General features: G+C 37.6%; 1 non-coding gene across 1 annotated transcript; it reads right to left on the bottom strand.

The window, feature by feature from the left end:
* Nucleotides 1–331: 331 nt before the first annotated feature.
* LOC117313679 (U6 spliceosomal RNA) lies at nucleotides 332–438 on the bottom strand. Its single transcript, XR_004528263.1, has one exon. It is a non-coding gene; the product is annotated as a U6 spliceosomal RNA (small nuclear RNA).
* Between the last annotated feature and the right edge of the window lie 23,556 nt (nucleotides 439–23,994).

Below are 23,994 nucleotides of genomic sequence, written 5' to 3'. Positions count from 1 at the left end.
TCTTCTACGTATTATAAGTGTTCATTAAACATTAGTCCTTTATGAGTCCATAGTAGTCAAATTAGAAATTTAGGAACTAACTTAATTATTTCTGAGTTGTTTATTGAAAGTAATGGCAACTGGTGAACATCACATGGTAATATAAATGTCCCATAAATATGTTACTTCAAACCATGCAGACAGATAGTAAATAAAATGTAAACCACATTTTTTTAACATCTTTATTGGAGTATAATTACTTTACATTGTTATGTTAGTTTCTGCTGTATAACAAAGTGAATCGGCTATACATACGTATACATATATCCCCATATCCCCTCCCTCTTGAGCCTAAAACATGGAACGCTTCACGAATTTGTGTGTCATCCTTGCGCAGGGGCCATGCTAATCTTCTCTGTATCGTTCCAGTTTTAGTACATGTGCTGCCGAAGTGAGCACCACATTTTCTTTAATAAGCACTGAGAGTGCTCATGGGCCAGTTGCGGGATCCGTGGGTGAGGCATCCCAGTGCCTCATGGGTGGGGTTCTTGGTGGAGTCTGTGATGCATTTAGTAGGACCCGAGTCCCTTTACTGCCCTCTTCGAGTCCTCTCTCTTCGCCTCCCTCTTCCCCCTAGTCCTGCAGCTCCTGACTCAGTACTCTGTAGGGAACGAGAGAGAAATGTGCCTCTTTGGCAACATCCCACACAGGGGGGAAGCTAAGTTCTGACTCATGCACTCACTTTCCCTTATGGGAGAAATCACAGGCCAGAAAGTTCCCGCTTGGCACTAAGCTGTGCCACTTTTTTTTGGCGGGGGGCGGGGGGCGGGTGACACAGGTAAAGTTCCTCTTAACCTCTGTAATGCATCCTGACTTGTATTGTTTGGCTCCAGTGGTGTGCTGAACTTCTCCACTGGAAACCTGGAAATAAAAGGCTCTCTCATCCGCAGGTGATTGTCTAAGGCACTGTTCTCCCGGGACTCCCAGGCTGCAGCCGAGAGAGGCTGGAGCCAGGTCACAGGCCACTGCTGAATGTGTACAAAGTCACTTTTGCCTGTGGATTGATGTCAAGTTGTTGTTGTTAGGATGGGGGATACAACAAAGGACGTCTTATTAGCGATGACGCTGACGTCACCATTGAACATGTACTTAACTCATACAGGTTCCTCCCTAATGGAGCAATGTGCTTTGCTCCCTGTGTTATATTGTCACATCACCTGTCTCCCTGGAATCAATACCAGCCTCAGGCCTTCGCAGACTTCTTTCATTGTCATTGAGTTCTGAGGTTGTTTCATTAGACTACTCAGATCCCTGTAAGAAATAAATCAGAGCCTTTGACACTACAGACCCAGAGTTCTTCCTTTCAAGTAGTATCAGGATAAGTTTTACATATTAAACATTAATATGTGTCATTCTTCTGCTGTTTCCCACAACACAGAATTGAAAGATATGTAACAAAAGAGAATCCGAATGTTTCAGGGTGATTTTTTCCTAAGAAGTCTAGAATATTTAAAAAAAAAATTTTATCATTCATGTCTTCTCACCCATATGTACTTGGGAAATGGTAAAAGCGTTGCAAATTACAGGAGATCATGTGATGTGAATCTAAATATGAGAATCCAATGAGTACAAACTGTGAATTATAACTTTGCAATACTCTTCCAGTAATTGCATGAGATTAAATGTTTCCCTTGCATTTTGAATTCTTTTAACTGTAAGGTTAATCTGTTATTTCGTGTTCTATAGAATTTTACTTTGCTTTTGCTCATGTTTGTTTCCATCTTCTATGTTTGTAGTTTAGGCAGTTCCTTACTAAATTGTCATCTGCCCGTGAGGTTGGTGAATAACTGCTGATATCATTTAAACTGTGGAGAATATATAAGCACCCCGAATATTCCTTACTTACTGAACTTTCCACTCTTTTAAAATTAAAACATTTCATGTCCCTTAATCTCCTATTAAAATTCAGATGTGATACTTGGAATAAATAATGTTTTAAGTCATTATCATTCACTAACACATCTTGTAATCAACTTAGTAAATATACATAGTTCATTGAATCTTAAGTAGGTAAGTTTTATAAATAATTCAATTACTCTTTTCATGGATTTATTATTTTTAGTGCTATTTATTTAAAAACTATTTTAACTTTTGACCAAATGAGAGCAGTTTAATATACAATTCCTGATAGGTTAATGAATACTTATTTCAGTGATAGACTTTTTTTTTTAAATAAAATAAGAGATTGAGATGAGGCAGAGATATTAGCTTAAACTTCAGTGGTACTTACAATATAAGTGTAATATGAACTTAAGAAGTTTATAGGTCCAAGAATCAAACACTAAAACCTAAAATGGAAGTTTAATAAACTCTTTTCAACTGTTACAAATGAAAGAACAACTCTATAGAAAGGGAACAACCCACACACACACATGACCAACAAATGTTAAAAATCTTCCAATAAATATTTAAAACTAAAGTGTACATTAAAATAATAATGTGATATCGGAGGGTTTTACCTCTCAATTTGTCATACTTTAAAAGTTGGTAACAACGATTGTACCGAGAAAAAAACAGGTAATCCCTTACATTGATGGAGGCAACGTTAATTGATACAGCCTTCTTGGCAGTTGGATGAGAGGTACACAAACTTTCTGGCAATTAAAAAATGCATACCAAATATCTTGAAATACATGTTTATCAAGTCAGAAATACCTCTGCTAAAAAGTTGTTCTGAGAAAATAATGTATCTGCAAAAATTAACTGTATAATTAAAGGCTGTAAGTGTCCAATAATCTGGGTGAAGGAAGTAACTGTGTTTCTTAAATTATTGGCTAACCTTTTAAAATGATGTTCTAGAAACATGTTTATTGACATAAAATTATTTAAAATTATTGCTTATGTGAAAACCCATTTTTTGAAAAGAATATAAATATCAGTGCATGTAAATATATTCCCCAAATTACATACCTGTGTGGTGGGAATTTGTGTACTATCTATATTTTTTACGTTGGTTCATCTATATTTATAATTTTGTTCAGTGAATATGTACTTAAAGTTTTTTAAAAATCTAATAATTATTATATATAAATGGAATATGCCTTAAGTATATCATCCAAAAAAAGAAAATCTCCTTAAGCGGTGATCCTTTCTAATGAAGGAAAATCAGAAAATGTATTAGAAACTCTTTGAGCCATACACTCAGCACAATGTCCTCATCTCTGACAAATATTTTTCTTCACCTCAGTGGTAGAGCCCATAGCTGTATTTATAATGGCTAATGCTGGTGGTACGAAGTGAGTACATTTGTGCAAACAAAGCCACTCAGGGTCTCTTCCTCTTCTGGAACTGGAATTCATACTGATCCCAGAGCCAAAGGTAGAGAAAATAGGTTTACTGAGAGAGCTAGAAAGAGTAGAGAAGGTGGGAGACCATAGAGTACCTTTAGAAAGACAAAAAGGACTAATCTTTTTTTTTTTTTTTTGGTCCGGTATGCGGGCCTCTCACTGTTGTGGCCTCTCCCGTTGTGGAGCACAGGTTCCGACACGCAGGTTCAGCGGCCATGGCTCACGGGCCCAGCCGCTCCGCGGCATGTGGGATCTTCCCCGACCGGGTCACGAACCCGTGTCCCCTGCATCGGCAGGCGGACTCTCAATCACTGTGCCACCAGGGAAGCCCAAAAGGACTAATCTTAGTTTCAGGCTGTTTTCTAAAGCTGACCAGGCCTGATTGTACTTCCTGTCCCAGGATTCCAGGAGAAACCTATATGGTCTGTTTTGTTCTTAACCAGTTTAAGTAAGTTTCTGTTATTTGCAAAGAAAAAGCATAGATTAAGAAATGGTCTATCACTTCAGAAAAAATAGAAATCACACCAACTATTTTAACAAGAGAATGTAATAGAGTTGATTTAGATACTGGAGAGCTGAAAAGACAAAAAAGAGAACACTGAAGTATGGTAGAGGAATCTACCACCCCTAGGGCTGGGATAATAAAGGGAAGAGAGTGGGAATACTAGAAGAAATAGTAGTTTGAGGACAGATTGCCTGGCTGGGGCTTGTAACTCAAAATCCTAGAGGATAGGTGTCAGGGAGCTGGGACTCAGATATGTGAGGAAAGGATACCAGCCAACTGGTGCTGGTCTCTGAGAAGGCAAAATGAGACAGGTTTTTTAAATTTTGGGAGGAGAAGTGGAAACTAGAACCAACTGCTACTGTACCTACTGCCCAGGTGAAAAATCAGTGCTCATATGATGTTGACAGTCACAGGAAGCAAAACAGGAAAGAACATGTCCCTTTTTCCTTCTCCAGGCCTCCAGTCTTTCTTTAGAATTCTCCATTGTCAAAGTCTAACAGGGAGACAACTGGCAAAACAGAAACGTGATTTGCAGAGTCCCAGCCCTAGTAAGATAAGGCAGAATATAAAAGAGTCGGTTTGAAACAGAAAGAAAATGCCTTAATAACAAGTAAATATGGTAAAAGTAAATTTTATGTTACTTCTAAATTTTATGTTTATGCCAAATACACAGTCTAAAAATACTTTCAAAATGAATGAAAGCACTATAGAGAAATCATAGGAACCACTCAACAGATAAATGAACAAATTCAGGGGAAATTTGCTATTTTGGCAGCTTGTGTCCTACTAAAAAGTCTTTTAATTAGCTTTGTTTAGCCCTAAATATAATTTAGTTTGTGAATTTAGAAGCAATTTTGTATGTTTCAGTTGAACAAAAATGAAAAATTCAGTTGGTAATATTTTTGTTCAAACACATTGTATTTCAACAGTACCAAAATGAATATAAGACCAGAAAGTCAAAAATAAATGGTAACTATGTGAGGTGATGGATATGTTAATTGGCTTGATTGTGGTAATCATTTCACAATGTATGCATATATCAAAACATCCATTGTATTCCTTAAATATATGCAATTATTTGTTTAAAAAAGAACAGAAAAAATTAAATACTCCTAAATCTATTGAAGAAATTGAATCAATTATTTAATTATTTTTATAAAACAAAAGCACATTCTTCAAACGCTTCACCAGAGAAAATTTCCATACATTTAGGTAAGAAATAATGCCAATTTTATTCTAAGAGCTTTTTGTGCTTTTTTGGGGCGGGGGGTGGCCACACTGCAGTATGCGGGATCTTAGTTCCCCAACCAGGGATCGAACCCGTGCCCCCTGCAGTGGAAGCATGGATTCTTAACCACTGGACTGCCAGGGGAGTCACCAATTTTAGATAAACTTTTTTTTTTTTTTTTTTTTTTGTGGCACACGGGCCTCTCACTGCCGTGGCCCCTCCCGCCGCGGAGCACAGGCTCCGGACGCGCAGGCCCAGCGGCCACGGCCCACGGGCCCAGCCGCTCCGCGGCACGTGGGTCCCCCCGGACCGGGGCACGAACCCGCGCCCCCCGCATCGGCAGGCGGACTCCCAACCACTGCGCCACCAGGGAAGCCCTTAGATAAACTTTTTAAAAGAGTAGAAGAAGAGTAAATACTTCCCATTTCACTTTATGCCAACATAGATATTACAAGAAAGAGAAACTACTGACCACTCTCTAGATGCAAAAATCCTTTTAAAAATTGTTAAATCAAATATAGGCATATATGAGAAGAATAAGGCATCATAACTAACTGGGGTTTATCCCAGGAGTGCAAAGTTGGGTAAATATTAAAAATTAATCAGTGTAATTTTCTACATTAACAGAATGAAGGAGAAAAGATGATCATTTTAAGAGGTGTCAAAAAGGTATCTGATAAAATTCAATACCTTCTCATGATTTTAAAAAGCTGTTAGCATACTGGGACTAGAAAGGAATGTTCTTAAGCTTATAATGGTTGTCTATGAAAAACCCATAGCTAACATTGTACTTGATGATGAAAGAGTAAATGCTTTCACCCTGAAGCCAGGAATAAGATTCAAATGCCCTCTCTCACCACGTCTATTCAACATTGTACTAGAAGTCCTGGCATGTGTAACAAGACAAGTAAAAGAAATAAAAGGTACAAAGATCGAAAAAGAGGAAGCAAAACTTTATTTGCATGTGACGTGTGTGTATATTTTTTTAATCCACAAAAAATATACAGGAAAACTGTTAGAACTAATGGGTTTGGCAAAATGGCAGGATTAACAAGGTTAATACACAAAAATCAAGTTTTTTCTGTATACTGGCAATAAATCAGTAGAAAGTAAAATATTAAATGAACATCATTTGCAACAGCATCAAATACCTAAAAGTAAATCTAATAGAAAATACGAAAATCCTCTACAATGAAAATTTCAAAACTTTATTAAGAAAAATCAAGTAATTAAATATAGCATTCACCACGTTTATAGGTTGGGAGCCTTAATATTTTTAGGACATCAATTATCCCCAAATCAACCATGGTTTCAATGCAATCCCAACCAAAAATCCAGAAAGGTGTGTGAGCGTTTGTCAGAGTGTAAACTGGCAAGACGCTCCTAAGAGTTATATAAAAATTCAAAGAAACTTGAATAGACAAGACAAACTTGAAGAAAAACAAATTTGGAGGACTTAAACTATAATATTTCAACATTTATTATCATGCCACAATAATTAAAACTGTGGCATTAGTGCAAGGACAGATAAATGGAACAAGGGAATCAAATAGCCAAGGCACCACAGCAATTCCGTGGGAAATGAATAGCTTTTCAGGAAGTGGTTCTGCAGTAATTGGATATCTGTATAAATTTTTTAAAGGACCTTGACTCCCTACTTCATACGCTATACAAAAATTGAGATTTGTCAAGGGCAAGTGTGAAAGGTAAATAAATAAAGCAAATAGAAAAACATAGTAGACAGTATCTTTAGTAAATATTTTGGGATAGGCAACTATTTGTTGTACAGGACACAAAGAGCAGTAGCAATTAAAAATGGATTTGTTGGACTGCTTTAAAATTAAGAACTTGCGATCATCAGAAGACACCATTATAGGATATGAAAACATTACTGGGAAATGATATTTGCAGTTTATATAACTGTCAGGGGCTTGTATCCAAGATATTTAGGAACTCAAGCAAATCCATAAAAAAAAAAGACAACCCAAGAAAATATTGAGCCATAAACTGAAACAGGCATTACACAAAGAGGAAATCGAAATGGCTAATAAATGTATTAAAATGTGTTCAATTTTATTGCACTACCAACTCCATGAAAATGTCAACATGAAAAGAACAGACAAAGATGACAAGGATGTGGAACAATTGGAACTGTCATACACTGCAGTAGACATTTACATTGATATTAATCACTTTGAAAAATTAGCAATACCTACTAATGTGGAATTTACATACACGTTATCAAGCTTCTATTCCTAGATGTGTTCCCACAATGTTTTAAATGTTAATATGAAGAACATATACAAGAACATGCATAGCAATGCTGGTTTTTTTTTTTTCATTTTTAGTTTTTTATTTAAAAAAGGATCTATGTATAAAGATTCAAAAGCCCCAAAGGGAGCTTGACAGAGTTGTTCAATCCAGAATAGAAATCATCAGGATCCACAAATACTCATGCAGAGAAGCCTGCATAGTTACTCAATTTCTACAGGAGTAAGTCCCGAATCTTAGGATGGCACACTGCGTTTCTTCTTTTATTTTTTCAGTTTTTTTTTTTCTTTTTTAAAATATTTATTTAATTAATTTACTTATTTGTGCGGGGCCTTAGTTGTGGCACGTGGGATCTTCATTGCTGCATGTGGGATCTTCGTTGCCACGCGGGATCTTTAGTTGTGGCACGCGTGATCTTCAGTTCTGACAACGGGATCTTTAGTTGAGACAGCAGGATCTTAAGTTGTGGCACGTGGGATCTTTAGTTGTGGCCCATGGGATCTTCGTTGCAGCATGCAGGATCTAGTTCCGAGCAATGCTGTTTTAATAGCCCTAAACTGGATAAATATAAATGTCTATTTGCAGTAAAATTGATAAATAAATTGTGGTATATTTTTTTAAAAGGAGCACTACAGAGCAATGACAGTGATCAAACTACAATTTCATGCAACAGCACAAATATACTGTTGAAAGAAAGAAGCCATAACCAAAAGAATATATGCTAAGATCCTATTCATAGAAAGTCAAACAACAGACAAAACTAACCAATTCTATTAAGTCAGGATATTGGTTGCCCTTAGAATGGGAAGAGGGGCTGGATGGGGCATAAAGAGGCCTCCTGAGGTGCTGGTAATGTGCAGGGTAAGTGGGTGTGTTCAATTTGTGAAAACACATTAAGCCACTCTTATGATTTGTGTATTTTTAAAATGTAATAATCCAATCGTATTTACATTAGCAAACCTGAATGGAAGGACTAAGTAGCTAATTAAACAGAAATGAGGAATAAGGTGATAACTGGAAGACAGATCCAAAGAAATGTTGATAAAATCAGAAGAAAAAGATGAGGGATTAAAAGATGCAGAAGGTAGAATGACACGTGCTAATATATAAAAAATAGTATTCCAGAAGGATAGAATGGAGAATCAGGGAGAACTAATACTGGAAAAGGTAACGGTTAATCATTTACTAAAACTGATGAAAAACTAGAATGTTCAGTTTGAAGAATCACAAGAAATCCAAATGAGGATAAATAAAAACCAATACACACTAAAGTGTAGTGAAACACAAAATACCAACACACCACACATACACATAAACTCAAAATTTAAGCAGCAAGAGAAAGAAAAATTATCTGAAAAACGAATGACAAATTATCCTGGAAGCCAGAAAACCGTGGAAAATACCTTCAATCTAGACTTGTATACCACATGCCTGTACCCTAGATGAAAGTAAATCTGGCTATGTGAATTTACTTGCTTCTTGGGAGGGCTTAATTTACAATGTTGAAAATTACCGAAAAGTAAGAAGAATGTTCAGAGATGTTGGACAGCTCCATCTGATGAATATCCTCTAGATCCCATCCTTTGATTGCCCACCAACAGCATGCTAAGCTTCCAAATATTAATTCTCTCACCCCAGCAGAAGAATGCTGCTTCAGTAAAGGCAAAGCAAAATAAAATGTGTTCATTTGCTCCCTAAAGGGGTTCAGAATGAGCCTCCCCACAAAGTGCCACATTAGCATGTGGAATATTTTGAGCTAAAGGCACCTGAGACCCCGTGGGCTCAAGCGAAACTTCTGTTCCTCCCTTAACTACCTAGAAGGATTTAAATTGGGGGTCTTTCCCAGAATGAGAATTATTACCAGAGATAAATTTTATCTGAGTGATCCATCTGTCTTTCAGGGCAAACATCAGATTACTATACATCTGCTCTTCTTATTGTCCTGTGAATTGCCTTCCTCCCCTTTGAAACCCTAGGCCCTTTTCCCATTCCTTGACTCAGGATAGCATACATCCCTCATTTAACTCTTCTGTCTTGAAATAAAATAAAATTTGGTTTTTTTCCTGTTAATCTGTCTCATGTCAATTGATTATTAGACCAGCCAAAAGAACCTTTTAAGGGTAAAGGAAAATTCTTTCTCCCCTACACTCCCTAAAAAGGAATGATCCATAAATTTCATCAGTTACTGCATCCAACTCCAATTTCTATATTCCTAGGCCACATGCTCTTCTCCCCTGGATTACTCACAATGCTGGTTTTGTTTTTTAAATTTTCTTAAATTAAGATAAACTAACGTATAACATTATATTAGTTTCAGGTATACAACATAATTTTATATTTGTATATATTGCATAATGAACAACACAATAAGTCTAGCTAGTATCCATCACCATGCATAGTTACAATGCTGATTTGATATTCTATAATTTATCAGCTAAATTCTAAGAATAACCACCAGCCACAAGCCCTATATAAAATACTAGACGAAGTGGGGGAAATAAAACTTGATAATACTTTAAATACCATTTTCATTTCTACAAATGAAAGACCATAGTTGGTATAACTTTCATCCTTCCACACTATTCATTCAGTATTTCCTTTGTCCTCAGCCACCTCAGCTCATTAACACTTTTTGACTGGCAAGGAGAACCAAACTTCATTCATTAGAGTAGTGAACATGTGATGATCCTGCCTGGATGGATATGCTGTAGTGTTCCGTTAATTCTAATGAACATGATAGTACAAGAGGACACTAGGGGATCCCAAGGTTCCATCTTACTCCTTCCAGTCCTTATTGTTTACTTCTGTGCAAAATGCTCTGCAAAATGCCTTCCGCTGCTTTTTAGTATCTTGAGAATAGCTACCATTTGTTTGGCACTGCAGCTGGGAATCTTTGGGAAACTTGAGGCCAAAAATACATATAGACACCCGAAATTATCTTTAGACAGCATAAATAATATACCTTCTCCATCTATGTATTGCTATTTTTATAATGTATAAATGCATTGCTGATTAATAAAATACAGTTTATTTCATTATTTCACACATTTAACTTTTATTGAGGGGATTTGGTCCATCTCATCACATGAACCAAGGGTAAGGGTGGAATGGATGCCCCCCGGGAAAAATTTATTGTTACCAGAAGAAAGGTCATACCTTTTGAGCAGGGAAAAGCAGCAAATAGTCACCACATGTTTTATTTTCAAAAATCTATATAAGCATGGAAAAATGGGAATGAGAATTGAAGTTTTGAAAATTTGCTAATTCTTATCTCTTCCACTTGAAGCTCTGTATGCAAATACAATGAAGAAAATGGCCACCATGATAAAGTGTCAAAAATCTTAGATTTGGTCTCGCAATATCACAACAAAATTATTTAATATCGGGACTTCCCTGGTGGCACAGTGGTTAAGAATCTGCCTGCAATGCAGGGGACACGGGTTCGATTCCTGGTCCGGGAAGATCCCGCATGCTGCGAAGCAACTAAGCCTGTGTGCCACAACTACTGAGCCCACGTGCCACAAATACTGAAGCCCATGCGCCTAGAGCCCATGCCTGCAACAAGAGAAGCCACCACAATGAGAAGTCTGTGCACTGCAAAGAAGAGTAGCCCCCGCTCACCGCAACTAGAGAAAGCCTGCGCGTAATAACAAAGACCCAACACAGCCAAAAATTTTTAAAAAATAAAATAATTATTTAATATCTATGGACATGAGTTTTCTTGTTCTAAAAATGTGGGGGAAGGGCAGGGAGAGAACTAATTGAATAAGATGAGCTCTAAAGTATCAAAAGCTCTATTACTACCAAAATTCTATGTTTCTTTATCTCTCAAGATTCTTGATTAGAAAAACCTCATTTTTCCTTTTTCTGTTTAAGAAATTGGCATTTTTAGTATGTTATGCTTCCCAATTATTCAGATATGCCATGGGAATAATCTTATTGTCTGGTATTAGGGTTTGAGTGAAAACAGAGCTGCACTGTCTAATGACAAATATATAATGAAAATTTTTTATGGAAGTCTGGTTACATATTTTGTTGGGATTGTTTCTCTGATCTGACTAACACATGATTTGGATGCTTTTGCAGGAAAAAGATGGTGTGTTAGGAATAGATTAGAGCTCATCATTAAAACGTGTTGCACTAACACGAGGTACAGAAATCACGCATTTGAGTCCAGGAGAATAGTGCCAAACGAATCATAATTGTCATTCTTTCAGTGAACCCTAAACAGGATGCTATAGAACCCTGGATAGAAAGATAATAATCACTATCCTTTATTGAACATCTGCTATGTGACAGCTGTTTTGTATGTTTTCTGTAACATTCTATTATAAACCATATTGAAGTGTTGTATGTAGTGACCACCAGGTAAAATATATGTTATGACGAAATGATGAGATTAGGGCTCAAAGAGATTAATAACATACGTAAACTCACAGATCTGATAATTGGTAGACATGGATCCATTCTCAGGTCCCTTGGATTTTATGAGACCTTTGTCTTTTCCACTTTGAGACCATGACCTTTTGTAATCTCCAAAAAGGGAACGCTATGTTCCCTGTGAAACATCTCTGCCACACTTGTGTAAGGTCGGATCTTAACAAACGGCACCGCGAAACAGAGGAAAGCTTCAAGTGAGCTTTATTAGGGAGCGCTCCCAGGCGAGGTTCACTGGTCCGAGAGAAAGGGGCCAGAGAAGTCGCACGCGGGCGAGGATTGGGCAAGATTTTATAGGGGAAGAAGGGAAAGGGGTGTGGTGAATCTGGGAGGGCGCAGGGTATTCCTTATTTGGTGGTCTTTTCGGGTATCCTGGGGGACCGTTAGTCCCGCCCCTCGAAAGGCGGGAAGGCTGGGCCGGGTTCAGAGTCCCCAGGTCAGTTCCTGGAACTGGGTGGTCCGGAAAGTCTCCAGGTCAGTTTCTGGAACTGGGTGGTCCGGAGAATTTCGGTCTGATGCAACCTGTGAATCTGATTGTGTTCCCCTGCCTCGGGCCAGTTGGCCTTACAATTTGAATCTCAGCAAATATACACCGAATGAGGGAAAGTTTATAAAAATGCAGAAATAATATTGAGGGGTTTGGCTTTTTAAGAATTGTTATTTATTATCTGGTGGAGCATATGAAATCTTGACATAAAAAAAGAGCGAACTGGCTCTCATTTCTAAATCCATAAGTGCAGTTGATAGTGGTCTTATAGAAGCTGCCTTACTAGAATATCTAGCAGAAATATGACATTTGGTTACAAATTTAGGAGCTGTTTAAGGATAGCAGTTTAATTTCTCTTTGTTTCCCATGGTATCCAAAATAAATGATCTTATTTGGAGGAAGATGCCTCAGAAGCAAGAAGCACGACTAACTCAGCAGCTGAAAGTTTCTTACTCTTAAGAATGGTGATTGTTCCTTATTAAATCATTGGACATGGATCAGCAGAGCTGCCTCCGAAGGTAATTTTGGACAAATCAAGCCCTAAGGGAACTAAGGCAAAGGTTTCATGTTAATTTGAGTATGCCTCACAGTGCCAAAGGCAATAACAGAACCCACAGCAATGAACATGTTAAAGTAGCTGGATGTACAAATTGGAAAAGAAAAGACGAGTAAGTCACTAGTCCTAGTTCAACCTCAAGATTTTTTTCTATTCTAGATTTTCACAACAAAGTGATTATACAAGCAGAGGTAAATCTCAAGAGGTTGAATAAATGATTCACAAGCCAATTGGAATGTTTCCATTTTAGATATGGTCATTGTTTTGATGATGTCACTGATTGCTTAATTCTGCTGGTTTCTTTAACAGCAAAGGGAAATGGAAACCATTCCTGTAATTGTTAGTCCCCAGCTTAATACAGAAACCAGTTGAACTGGAATGAAAGCAATGCCAGCCTTTCAGTTAACGAGGTTTCTCAATCAATCAGCAATAGTTGCTGAGCGCCTGCTCCGGGAATACTACTCCAGGTAAACTCTGGTTGTTACATTTTCTATGTAGAGCTACAAAGAGTACCTCTCAAAAACTTGGAAGAAGGGGAAATGAGTTTGCTTTAAGAGCCAAACTTTGAAATCAATGTATTAAGCAGCAATAAGCAAATTTGTCTCAAAGAGGCAAATGGCTCCCCTGGCTACTTGTAACCTGATTGAATGACATAGCAAGGTATTTAAAGGAAGAATGTATTAATGAATGGAGAAATGAGTTTGCTGGCAGGGAAGTGGAGGAAGCAAAGTTAGGAAGTGAAAATCCAAGCATCTAGAGGAAAAGGAATCTGGCCAAAACAAGTCTGATGCAAATTAAACATTGGAATATTGTACCTCTAAGGACAAATACAAATTAAAAATAAGAGGCCTAATTCTTCCTGTTGTAGATAAGAGAACTTCTTTCTTCCTTCCTTTTTCTTAGGGTATTTACAAAGTCTGTAAGTTCTTTCTCTCCTCTTCAAAATGTATGTCTTTTCATTTTTCTAATTTTTAAAAAAACTTAGATATAATTGACATATAACATTATATTAGTTTCAGGCGTATAGCATAATTGTTTGATATTTGTATATACAGTCTAGTGTCCATATCCACGGGTTCCACATTTCTGAGTAACGAAAATATTTGAAAAAGCATTCCAGAAATTTTCAAAAAGCAAAACTTGAATTTGCCACACTCTGCCAACAATTTATGTATTTTCAGTTATTTATAGAGCATTTACATTGTATTATGTATTATAAGTAACCTATAGGTGATTTAAAGTATACAGGAAGATGTGTGTAGGTTATATGCAAATACTATGCCATTTTATGTAAGGGACTTGAACATTCCTGGATTTTGCAATCCACAGAGTTCCTGGAACCAGTCCCCAGGATACCCAAGGACGACTGTATTGCAAAATTATCACCACAATAAGTCTAGGTAACATCCATCACCATTCATAGTTACAAAATACATGTCTTTTTTCCCCAGTTTTATTGAGATATAATTACATACAGCACCGTATAAGTTTAAGGCATACAGCATAATGGTTTGACTTATACATACATTATGAAATAATTACCACAATAGGTTTAGTGAACATCCCTCATCTCATGTAGATACATTAAAGCAGTACAAAAATTTTTATTTCCTTGTGGTGAGAACTCTTAAGATTTATTCTCTTAATAATTTTCATTTACAATGTACAGCAGTGTTAATTATCTTTATCATATTATACATTACTCCCTAGTACTTATTTATCTTTTAACTGGAATTTTGTATCTTTTGACTGCCTTCATCTAATTCCCCTTCCCCCCACATTCCCACCCACCCAGCCCCAGCTCTGGTAGCCACAAATCTGATCTCTTTTTCTATGTTTGTTTGTTTTTGAAGTATAATTGACCTACAACACTATGTTAGTTCCTATTACACAGCATAGTGATTCGATATTTCTATACATTTCAACAGGTATGATCATGATCACTATGGTAAAGTCTAGTTGTCTTCTGTCATCATACCAAGATATTATATAATTATTGGCGGTGTTTCCAACACTGTACACTTTTTCCCTGTGAATCATTTATTTTGTAACTGAAAGTTTGTACCTCTTAATCTCCCTCACCTATTTCTCTCCTCCCTCCACCCCCTCCCCTGTGGTAACCATCTGTTTGTTCTCTGTGTCTATTACTCTGTTTCTGTTTGGTTATGTTTGTTCATTTGTTTTTTAGATTCTACATATAAGTGAAATCATACAGTATTTATCTTTGTCTGTCTGACTTATTTCACCTAGCATAATACCCTTTAGCTCTATCCGTGTTGTCATAAATGGCAAAATTTCATTCTTTCTTATGGCTGAATAATATTCCACTCTGTGTAGACACATACACACACACACACACACATGCGCGCATTCATCTGTATGATAGGCACCATTCATCTATTGATGGACACTTAGGTTGCTTCCATATTTTGGCTACTGTATGTAATGCTCAATGAACATAGGTGTACATATATCTTTTTGAATTAATGTTTTTATTTTCATCAGATAAATACCCAGGAGGGGAATGGCTGGATCATATGGTAGTTCTAGTTTTAGTTTTTTGAGGACTCTCCACACTTTTTTTCATAATGGCTCTACCAATTTACATTCCCACCAACACTGTACACGGGTTCCCTTTTCTCCACATCCTCACCAACACTTTTTATTTGTTGTCTTTTTGATAATAGCCATTCTGACAGGTGTGAGGTGATATCACATTGTGGTTTTGGTTTGCATTTTCCTGATGATTAGAGATGTTGAGCATCTTTTCATGTAGCTGTTGGCCATCTGTATGTCTTCTTTGGAAAAATGTCTATTCAGGTTCTCTGCGCATTTTTTAATTAGGTTGTTTGTTTTCTTTGATGTTGAATTGCATGAGTTCTTTGCATAATTTAGATATAAACACTTGTCAGATACATTGTTTGCAAATATCTTCTCCCATTCAGTAGGAGGCTTTTTCATTTTATTGACAGTTCCCTTTGCTGTGCAAAAAGCTTTTTAGTTTGATGTAGTCCCATTTGTTTACTTTTGCTTTGCTTCCCTTACCTGAGGAGACATATCCAAAAAAATATTGCTAATATCAATATCAAAGAGCATACTGCCTGTGTTTTCTCCTAGATGTTTTATGGTTTCAGGTCTTACATGTAAGTCTTTAATTCGAGTTTATTTTTGTATATGATTTGAGAAAATAATCCAGTTTGATTCTTTTGCATATAGCTGTCTAGTTTCCCCAATACCATTTATTGAAGAGGCTGTGTTTTCCTCATTGTATATTCTTGTTTCCTTTGTCATAGATTAATTGCCTGTATAAGTGTGGGGTCATTTCTAGGCTCTCTGATCTGTTCTGTTGATCTGTGTGTCTGTTTCTGTGCCAGTACCATATTGCTTTGATAATTGTAGCTTTGTAGTATGGTTTGAAATCAGGGAGCATGATACCTCCTGTTTCGTTCTTCCTTCTTAAGATCGTTTTGGTTATTTGGGGTCTTCTGTGTTTCCATACAAATTTTAAAATTATGTGTTCTAGTTCTGTGAAAAATGCTATTGGTATTGTGATAGGGATTGCACTGAATCTGCAGATTTCATTGGGTAGTATGGTCATTTTAACAATACAAAGTCTTCCAATCTATGAACATGGTGAATCTTTCCATTTGTTTGTGTCATCTACATTTCTTTCATCAATGTCTTATAGTTTTCCCAATACAGGTCACCAGAACTATATGCTTTAGTGGTGTCCTCTCTATGGGCTGCATGGGCCCTTCTATTGTGGTGGTCTGACTACTGTGTGAGATCTGGTGGGTGTTGTTGGCCCCTGGTCTGGTTTGTCATCATGCACTGCCTCGTGTGAAGGCTGCCAGCCACTGGTGGGCAGAGTTGGGTCCTGGCACAGCTGGCTGCATGGCCAGGGGAGTCTGAGTCCTGGTGCCAGCCCTCAGGTGAGTGGGGCCAGGTAATGAGATGACTAGTATATAGCCCCAAGGTTTTCTGGGGCTACTGTTGGCCCACTTGTGGGCAGAGCTTTTTCCTGGGGTGGCTGGCTATGGTGTCCGGAGTGACCCAGAGCTGGTGATATACCACTGGTGGTGGGGTCAGATCCTGTAATGGCTAGCTGAGGGACCCAAGGTGTCCCAGAGCTGGTGTTGGCCTGCTGTTGGGTGGGGCCAGGGCCCAGGGAGTCCTGGAGCGATTCCCACCTACCAGTGAATGAGGCCAGGTCCTGGGGCTAGTGCCAGTCCACTGATGGGAAGACCAGATCCTGGGGTTTCTGGCTGCAAGGGGAGGGGTCCCAGAGCTGGTGTCAGCCCACTTGTCAGCAGTTTTGGGGCTCAGGGGGACCCAAGGCTAGTGTTGCCCACTGATGGGCAACTGGTCCCAGGGTCTCTGGCTATGGGGCCCTGGGGGGCTCCCAGTTTTGATATCAGCTAGCTAGTGGGTGAAGCCAAGATCCAGGGGATCCAAGGGCTAGTGCTGGCCCCTTGTTGGGCAGAACTGTGTCCAACGGCTAGCTGCAGGCAGCCCCAGGAGTCCTGGGGATAATGCCGGCCCACTTTTGGGTGGTGCTGGGTGCTGGACCTTCTGGTGGGTGGGGCCAGGTCCCCGGGAAGCTATGGGCTCAGGGGGTCCTAGGGCAGCTGGCCTGCTGGTGGGTGAAGTTGTGTCCCTGCCTAGCTAGCTGCCTGGCTTAGGGCATCCCAGGACTGGTGCCCACATGCTGGTAGGCAGGGCCAATCCTGGTACTAATAAGCTAGAGAAAGGATTTCAAAATGGTGCTTACCAGCTCCAGTGTCCTTGTGGTGGGATGAGCTCTCCAAACTAGCTATTGCCAGAGTCTGCATCCCCAGGGTGAGTTTCAATTGCCTCCTGCCTCTCCTGGAGGCTCTCCAAGATCAGCAAGTGGGTCTGATCCATGTTCCTTTCAAAGTTCCTTTCATGGCTTCTGTCATGGGTCTCAGAGTGTGTGAGATTTTGTGTGTGCCCTTTAAGAGTAGGGTCTCCATTACCCACCACCCTCTTGCTCCCCTGAAAGTAAGTCCCACTGGCTTTCAAAGCCAAATGCTCTGGGGGCTCAAATTCCTGCTGCAGAACCCAATGTGGGACTTGGATTCCTTTACTCCTTGGGGAGAACCTCTATAATTGTAATTATTCTCGTGTTTATAGATCAGCTACCTGGTGGTATGGGTCTTGATGTACTATGTCTTCACCCCTCCTACTCCATCTCGTGGTGGTCCCTTCTTTATATCTTTAGCTGTGGAAGATCCTTTCTGTTAGTCTTCAGATTGCTATCATGGATAGTTGCTCTGTAAATGGTTGCAATTTTGTTGTACCCATGGGAAGAGGTGAGCTCAGGGTCTTCTTGCTTCACCATCTTGGCCACGCCCCCCACTCCCTACATAAGTCTTTTCAGAAGTTAAATTAGCCTCTTACCAGCTTAAAGACTCAAGAATGTCTTTCTCAAGGACCTGGGGACCATCTCTTGGAAACGTACTAATCAAGGAAGACATCACCCTATCTCCCAGTTTCTGTGGGAGAATCGTGGCCTAACTTCAGTGGGAGCCCCACTCCAAGTTGCATAACTACTTCCTGCCATAAAGATGTAAGAAGACATAAGGTTATTTTTCTTCTGGATAAGGCCAATTAGCTAACACTGCCGGTCACCCCAATTACCAGGTGAACTGAGGATGAACTATGTGTTACAAATGGTGCTAAGTTATTTTACTTCTTAAGAACTTGTCACTGTACATCTTGAGAACAAGTATGTAATGGATTTTACCTGCTTGGCTATATAAAACGGTGAGGATTTTTTTTGTATTTGCATTCTCTTTAGCAGATTGTCTGTGATGTGCATCACATTGTTGATTAATGCTTATTCAATAGTAAAATTGGTTTCTTTCTCTTCTATCTTTGTGGTGAGGTTTACTGAGTTGGGAGGATTTTGTTTCTAATTATATTTTTCTGACACAAATCCCTTTGCTCTGATTCCATGCTCATTCCAAATTCTTGATTATAAATGGTTTTCCCTAAAAAGTCTGAGTTTAATGCCTTAAATAGGTGCAAGAATGTTGATTTGCAAGATTATTCTTATAATTATAAAATAATAAGGATTTGATTATACACTTCAGTCTCTATGAGTTTGATTATTGTCAGCACTCTCTCAAAGAAGAGTCCATTCTTAATACGCTATCAAGATTTTAGATTTGTAAATCTGAGACCCAACCTCAAATTCCTGATGAATTGCCAAGATTAATGCTATTCTGTGAGGACTCTTAACAAACAGCCAGCAGGTCTTCCCTAGTGAATTCCTTTAGACGTGCAAAATTTCTTCAGAAAGAAGCAGATATTAGACTGGAAAAAATTGTCTCCCTAGCAAAAATTGCGAAATGTTAAAATAAATGTTGTCTGTTCAGGTATTGCTCTTGACTTAAAAGAGGTACCTATTAGGAAGGCTTCAAATTTGTTTCTGTGATAGCCAATTGAATTCATCAAAGCAGAAAGAAACAGGTATTCAATTCAGGAATTAAGAAAACAACAACAACATTATGTTACAGTGTCCCTATCCTAACATCTCTCACATACAGCTGTCTAGCTGATGGAGGACACCAAGCAGGCCTCTTTATTTTGACCTTAGCATGAGGGTTCACTGCTTCCCATATACAACAGTGTAGAGATTACATTTTTGTTCTTTAAGTCAACAACTCCACCATTTGGAGAACCTGATACTCTGTGATTTATAGAGATTATATTGTAGGTATCTCTGGAAATATTTTTAGTTCTTGAAAATTATTGTTGAATATTTATATTCTTAGGAAGCATAGAAACAATTTTCTGGGAAATTTCAAAATACCATTGATTATCTGGAGTTGACCTTTTACCTAGATAACATATCTGAATCCCTGTTCCTTTGCTTGAAGTTCCAATAACAAGCTCTCATTTCTATCTACTCTTCCCATGCTCGTTTTGTCATCCAGCCTCTTAATATGCCAGCACATTTTCTCAGAGCAGCTCATCTTAAGTATATCAGCTTTTCTCTGGACTATGTATAATCTAACACTATGGATATATTTCACCAGGCTATACCCAGGCTGGACATCTGTAAATTGCTTAAGATATATAATCACTGAGATTTATGTTCACTTGAAGTTTGAGGTACTTAATTTTGATTCTAGATAACCTTACTCTCCAGTTTTTCAATCATTGTTTTCTAAGAAACCTTTTAGTTTTTGAGTCCCTGATTTTGATGTTAGCTTGAATTTTGATTATGATACATTTTGATGGTATGCCCTTGACTAAATTTTATTATTCAAAAGATGAATATTCAATTATTCACCTCAATATCATCCAAAAACTAAAAATATTTATGAACATAGCACCTAGTTACATTTTAATCTCATCCCTAGTTCCCATGTTTTGTAAGAAAAAGAGTATTAGATGAGTAGGATACTAATCTGAAAGCCTTATCCCAACTTCAGTCTCAAAGTGTATAAAACATATAATCATTGTCTGTCATACTCATCAAAAGTGAAGAACAACAAATGTAGAAAAAAATGGGCATTTGATAATGGCAAGAATAATTAATTCATAGACTTTTTTCAAAATCTTCCTAATATTTTTTAATGGAAATTAGGCAGAGAGAATGAAGGAGAATAAATATTAAGAACTCAATTATATATTTCAAGTACAACTTAAATAGTACTTCTGAACCTAACTATCAATACATATATCACATGCACACATATATAGACATATACATGCATATACACACAATATGATTTATCATTAATTTTCTGAATTCCCCATAATATTTTGTACTCCTCTTAGGATTGAGATCAATGTCTGAAGTTTTCTACCTACAGTTTTTTTTTAAAGCCTTACTAATATTGTTTTTCACTTGTTCAAAAATGTCCTATTTCATCCTATGTTACACATAGTTGGTTACTAAGCCAGCTTTTTGCTTCACTATAAAATTTCATATCCCCACCTCCACTTCCAAACAAGCCCAACCGATTTTTAGTTATTCTTCAAGTGTAAGAACTTGTAATAATGGCCTTAATTATCTCTCTTTTCTTACCTTTTTCAGTGCTAATCAAGCAAATTATATACAGAGAACATCATTCTTTCTGGTAACATAAGATATTTACATTATTATATCATAAGAAATGTGATTTCTTCAAAAAAAAGTATAATAAAATTTTGTGATTTAAATAGGTAATTATAGTTGGCAGTTAAAATGTCATTTCATTTCATATTGTTTTAGAGGGTGTTGAAATGCTATATTCAAACATCAAGACAGGAGGAGAAATTGGATTTAAACCGATAAACAGCAAGATTCTGACAAATAGCAAGATTCACTAGCACTCAGTAGAACCTGACGTGCCATGAAAACTAAAATAAAAATTATTTTCCTCTCTTGTCTTAGTAAACCTGATTCTCAGTCACAAAGAATTCAAATAATCATGTCTGATTACCTCAGTTCTTTTCCAGGCTGGCCGAGTACAGCCAGAAAAAGTTCACTGAAATAAACAGGAGCACTGATGGTGTCTCTCTCGGGGCCGGGGCCTCTGCTTGGTCATGCCCAGCACCAGGGAGTGTCATTCACATTAACAATTGCTCTGGACTTGTGTGTTTATCACCATAGTTGTCTGTCGGGTGGCTGTACTTGTCTTGAGGAAGAGAAGGTTTTCTCCTAGTATGAACAGAAACACCATTCAGGCTGCGGCAAGGCTAGTCTCTGACTAAATACACACTGAAAAGTGGTAACACGATAAGCCAGGATCTCTATATGATTACATTACAGCTTTGACCAAACCTGTATCCTTTGTGAAAATATGTGGAAATTCAAATGTAATATTTCCTTAGGAAAACTAGGGACTTTAATGAGGATACCCTATTCTGAAATAAAATAATAAGAATGATTAGCTTTTATGGTATAAATATAAATAGAAGTCTAATGAACATATTATTGGTTCCTCCCTGTTGCAGTCAATAGTTCTACTTTATTTCATTTGAAAAATGCCTAAGAACTTTGGACATCATGATTTGAAGTGGAATACAATTAGGAAATATATTGGGAAAATGTTAATGAACTACATATTTAAAAATAATATAAGAAAGAAAATGAAAACAAATTATAATGAGAAAAATAATGGTACATTAAAATACTTAAGACTATTACAGAGAAGGAAGCAGTTGCCTATTAAATGTTATTAAAAATAATAATGTAGCAAATAGCATGATCTTGAAAGCAATATGTTAATATAAAGCTAAGAGGGAAAGTAATTCCATGCATTAACTCTTATGCTCTGGTTTAGAAAATACAAGGAAATAACACTTGTAATAAACTCCCCAAAATAGGAGATCAAAAATTAATATGGAAGAACAGTTATAGGAGCTTGTAATAGAATCAAATAGATGGGGAAGAGACCTTGAATGACACAAAACTAGTGGAAAACTGTCCCATGGTCAGGAGATCTTCAGGGAGCTCACAGCAAGAGGAGAGTAATAAAGGCATCAGAATAAACCCAGAAGTAAGAGGAAAGGAAAGAGTGGGCAGAAAGAAAAAAGAGTAGCCCTCAAAGTGAGGAGGAAAGTATTCCATGAGGCAGTAGGTATAATCTAGAATAAGAATACCATCTCCGAAGCCTAATGGCTTGGATTTTATCCCAGCTCTGCTGTTCAACTAGCTATGTGACCTTGGGCAAGGTAGTAATCTCTATAAGGGTTAAATATGTATATGTGTGATTATTATGGTTTTTGTCATAATAATGTACAGTATGTCCATCCATCCATCATGAATATATATATATATATAGAGAGAGAGAGAGAGAGAGAGAGAGAGAGAGAGAGAGAGAGAGGGAGAGAGAGAGTTTTTATATATAGTGTATTATTGTGGAAAAAAAACAATGGGAGAAAATATAAATATGGCAACCAGTTTTAGTGTTCAAAAGAATTTTAATTTGAGCCTGCAAGTTCATAGATATAGAAGAAACAGAAGATCCTTCTTACCACGCTATTAATAATATTATTAATTATGATTCCTTTTCATTGCTATACTGTGCAGAGAGGGAGCCATTCAGAGCTCTCTGTTGACTATACCTACACTTTCCCTTCTTGGGAGTTAGTTTTTCCACCAATTTCCTCAAAATGTCACTAAATATTTAGTTTGTTATATTGATGGTTTTGTAGTTGATGATGGTTGCTTGTCCCTACCGTCTGGCCCTTTTTCTCCCTTCCTAATAGAAGTTCATCTTTGATCATATGACTATTCCTTCTCACAGCTCAGGTACCTCAGGAGAAACTGACTTTTCCCCCAGCTCCAAGAGTTGGCCTGATTGGTCTAAGAATGCAGGTGAATTGTAATGTATAAAAACATCTAATCACTATGTTGTACACCTGAAACTAATATAATATTATAAGTCAATTATACTTCAATAAAAGAAAACAATAAAGATGAATTCCAGTGATTGGTTCAGGGATCCAGGCCTAAGCCAATCAGCACATGGCACGTCTCTGGCTACAAGATTCAGTCACAAATGGGTATGTAAACAAATTCTGGCTAATTGGGAGAGATCTGCTGAAGGCTTCTGGGGAAAAGAGGTCTTTGATATTTTAAGATGTCCCCCTGAATCCTTTCTACCTTTCCATGGTATGGAGAGAGGTGATGTGCTATAGCATTTTTGCTACCATGCGGGGAGCAGCCTAAGGAAAACCCCAATACTTAGAGGAAGGCACAAGACAGGAAGCTGAAGAAACAGAACTAGCATTACTGAATTAAACAGACCTAAAGTCTGTTGGCCTCTGGACTCGCAGTCACATAAACCTATACATTTTCTTACTGTTTAAGCCAGTTTGAACTGAATTTTGAGATACTTGTGTGTTAATTGAGTATACATATCCAAAGAGCTTCTTGTTCATTCTCCTATCAGAGTGCCCTTGATCCAGTTTGGTTGGCTTCATAAAATACTGTATTTTAGCCAGAAAGACTTTTAGCCATAAAGTCTTGAGGGGTCTCCTGTTCAATCACAATCCTACCATAGCGGGGTTGGAGACTGTACCGAAAGATTCAAAACTTCTTAAAGACCATTCTCTTAGGAAAATCTTCCACTTGTTTGCACTAATTTTCCTTTTTCTTTTGTTCCAGATTAACTACTGAAAACATTAGATTTATTTCTCATGCTTTCTTTTGCTAATGTA

This window comes from Tursiops truncatus, chromosome 9 (genome assembly GCF_011762595.2).
Source record: "Tursiops truncatus isolate mTurTru1 chromosome 9, mTurTru1.mat.Y, whole genome shotgun sequence".
Lineage (NCBI taxonomy): Eukaryota > Metazoa > Chordata > Mammalia > Artiodactyla > Delphinidae > Tursiops > Tursiops truncatus.
Note: the sequence above shows the minus strand (reverse complement) of the source record. Positions and strands in the feature narration are given on the sequence as shown.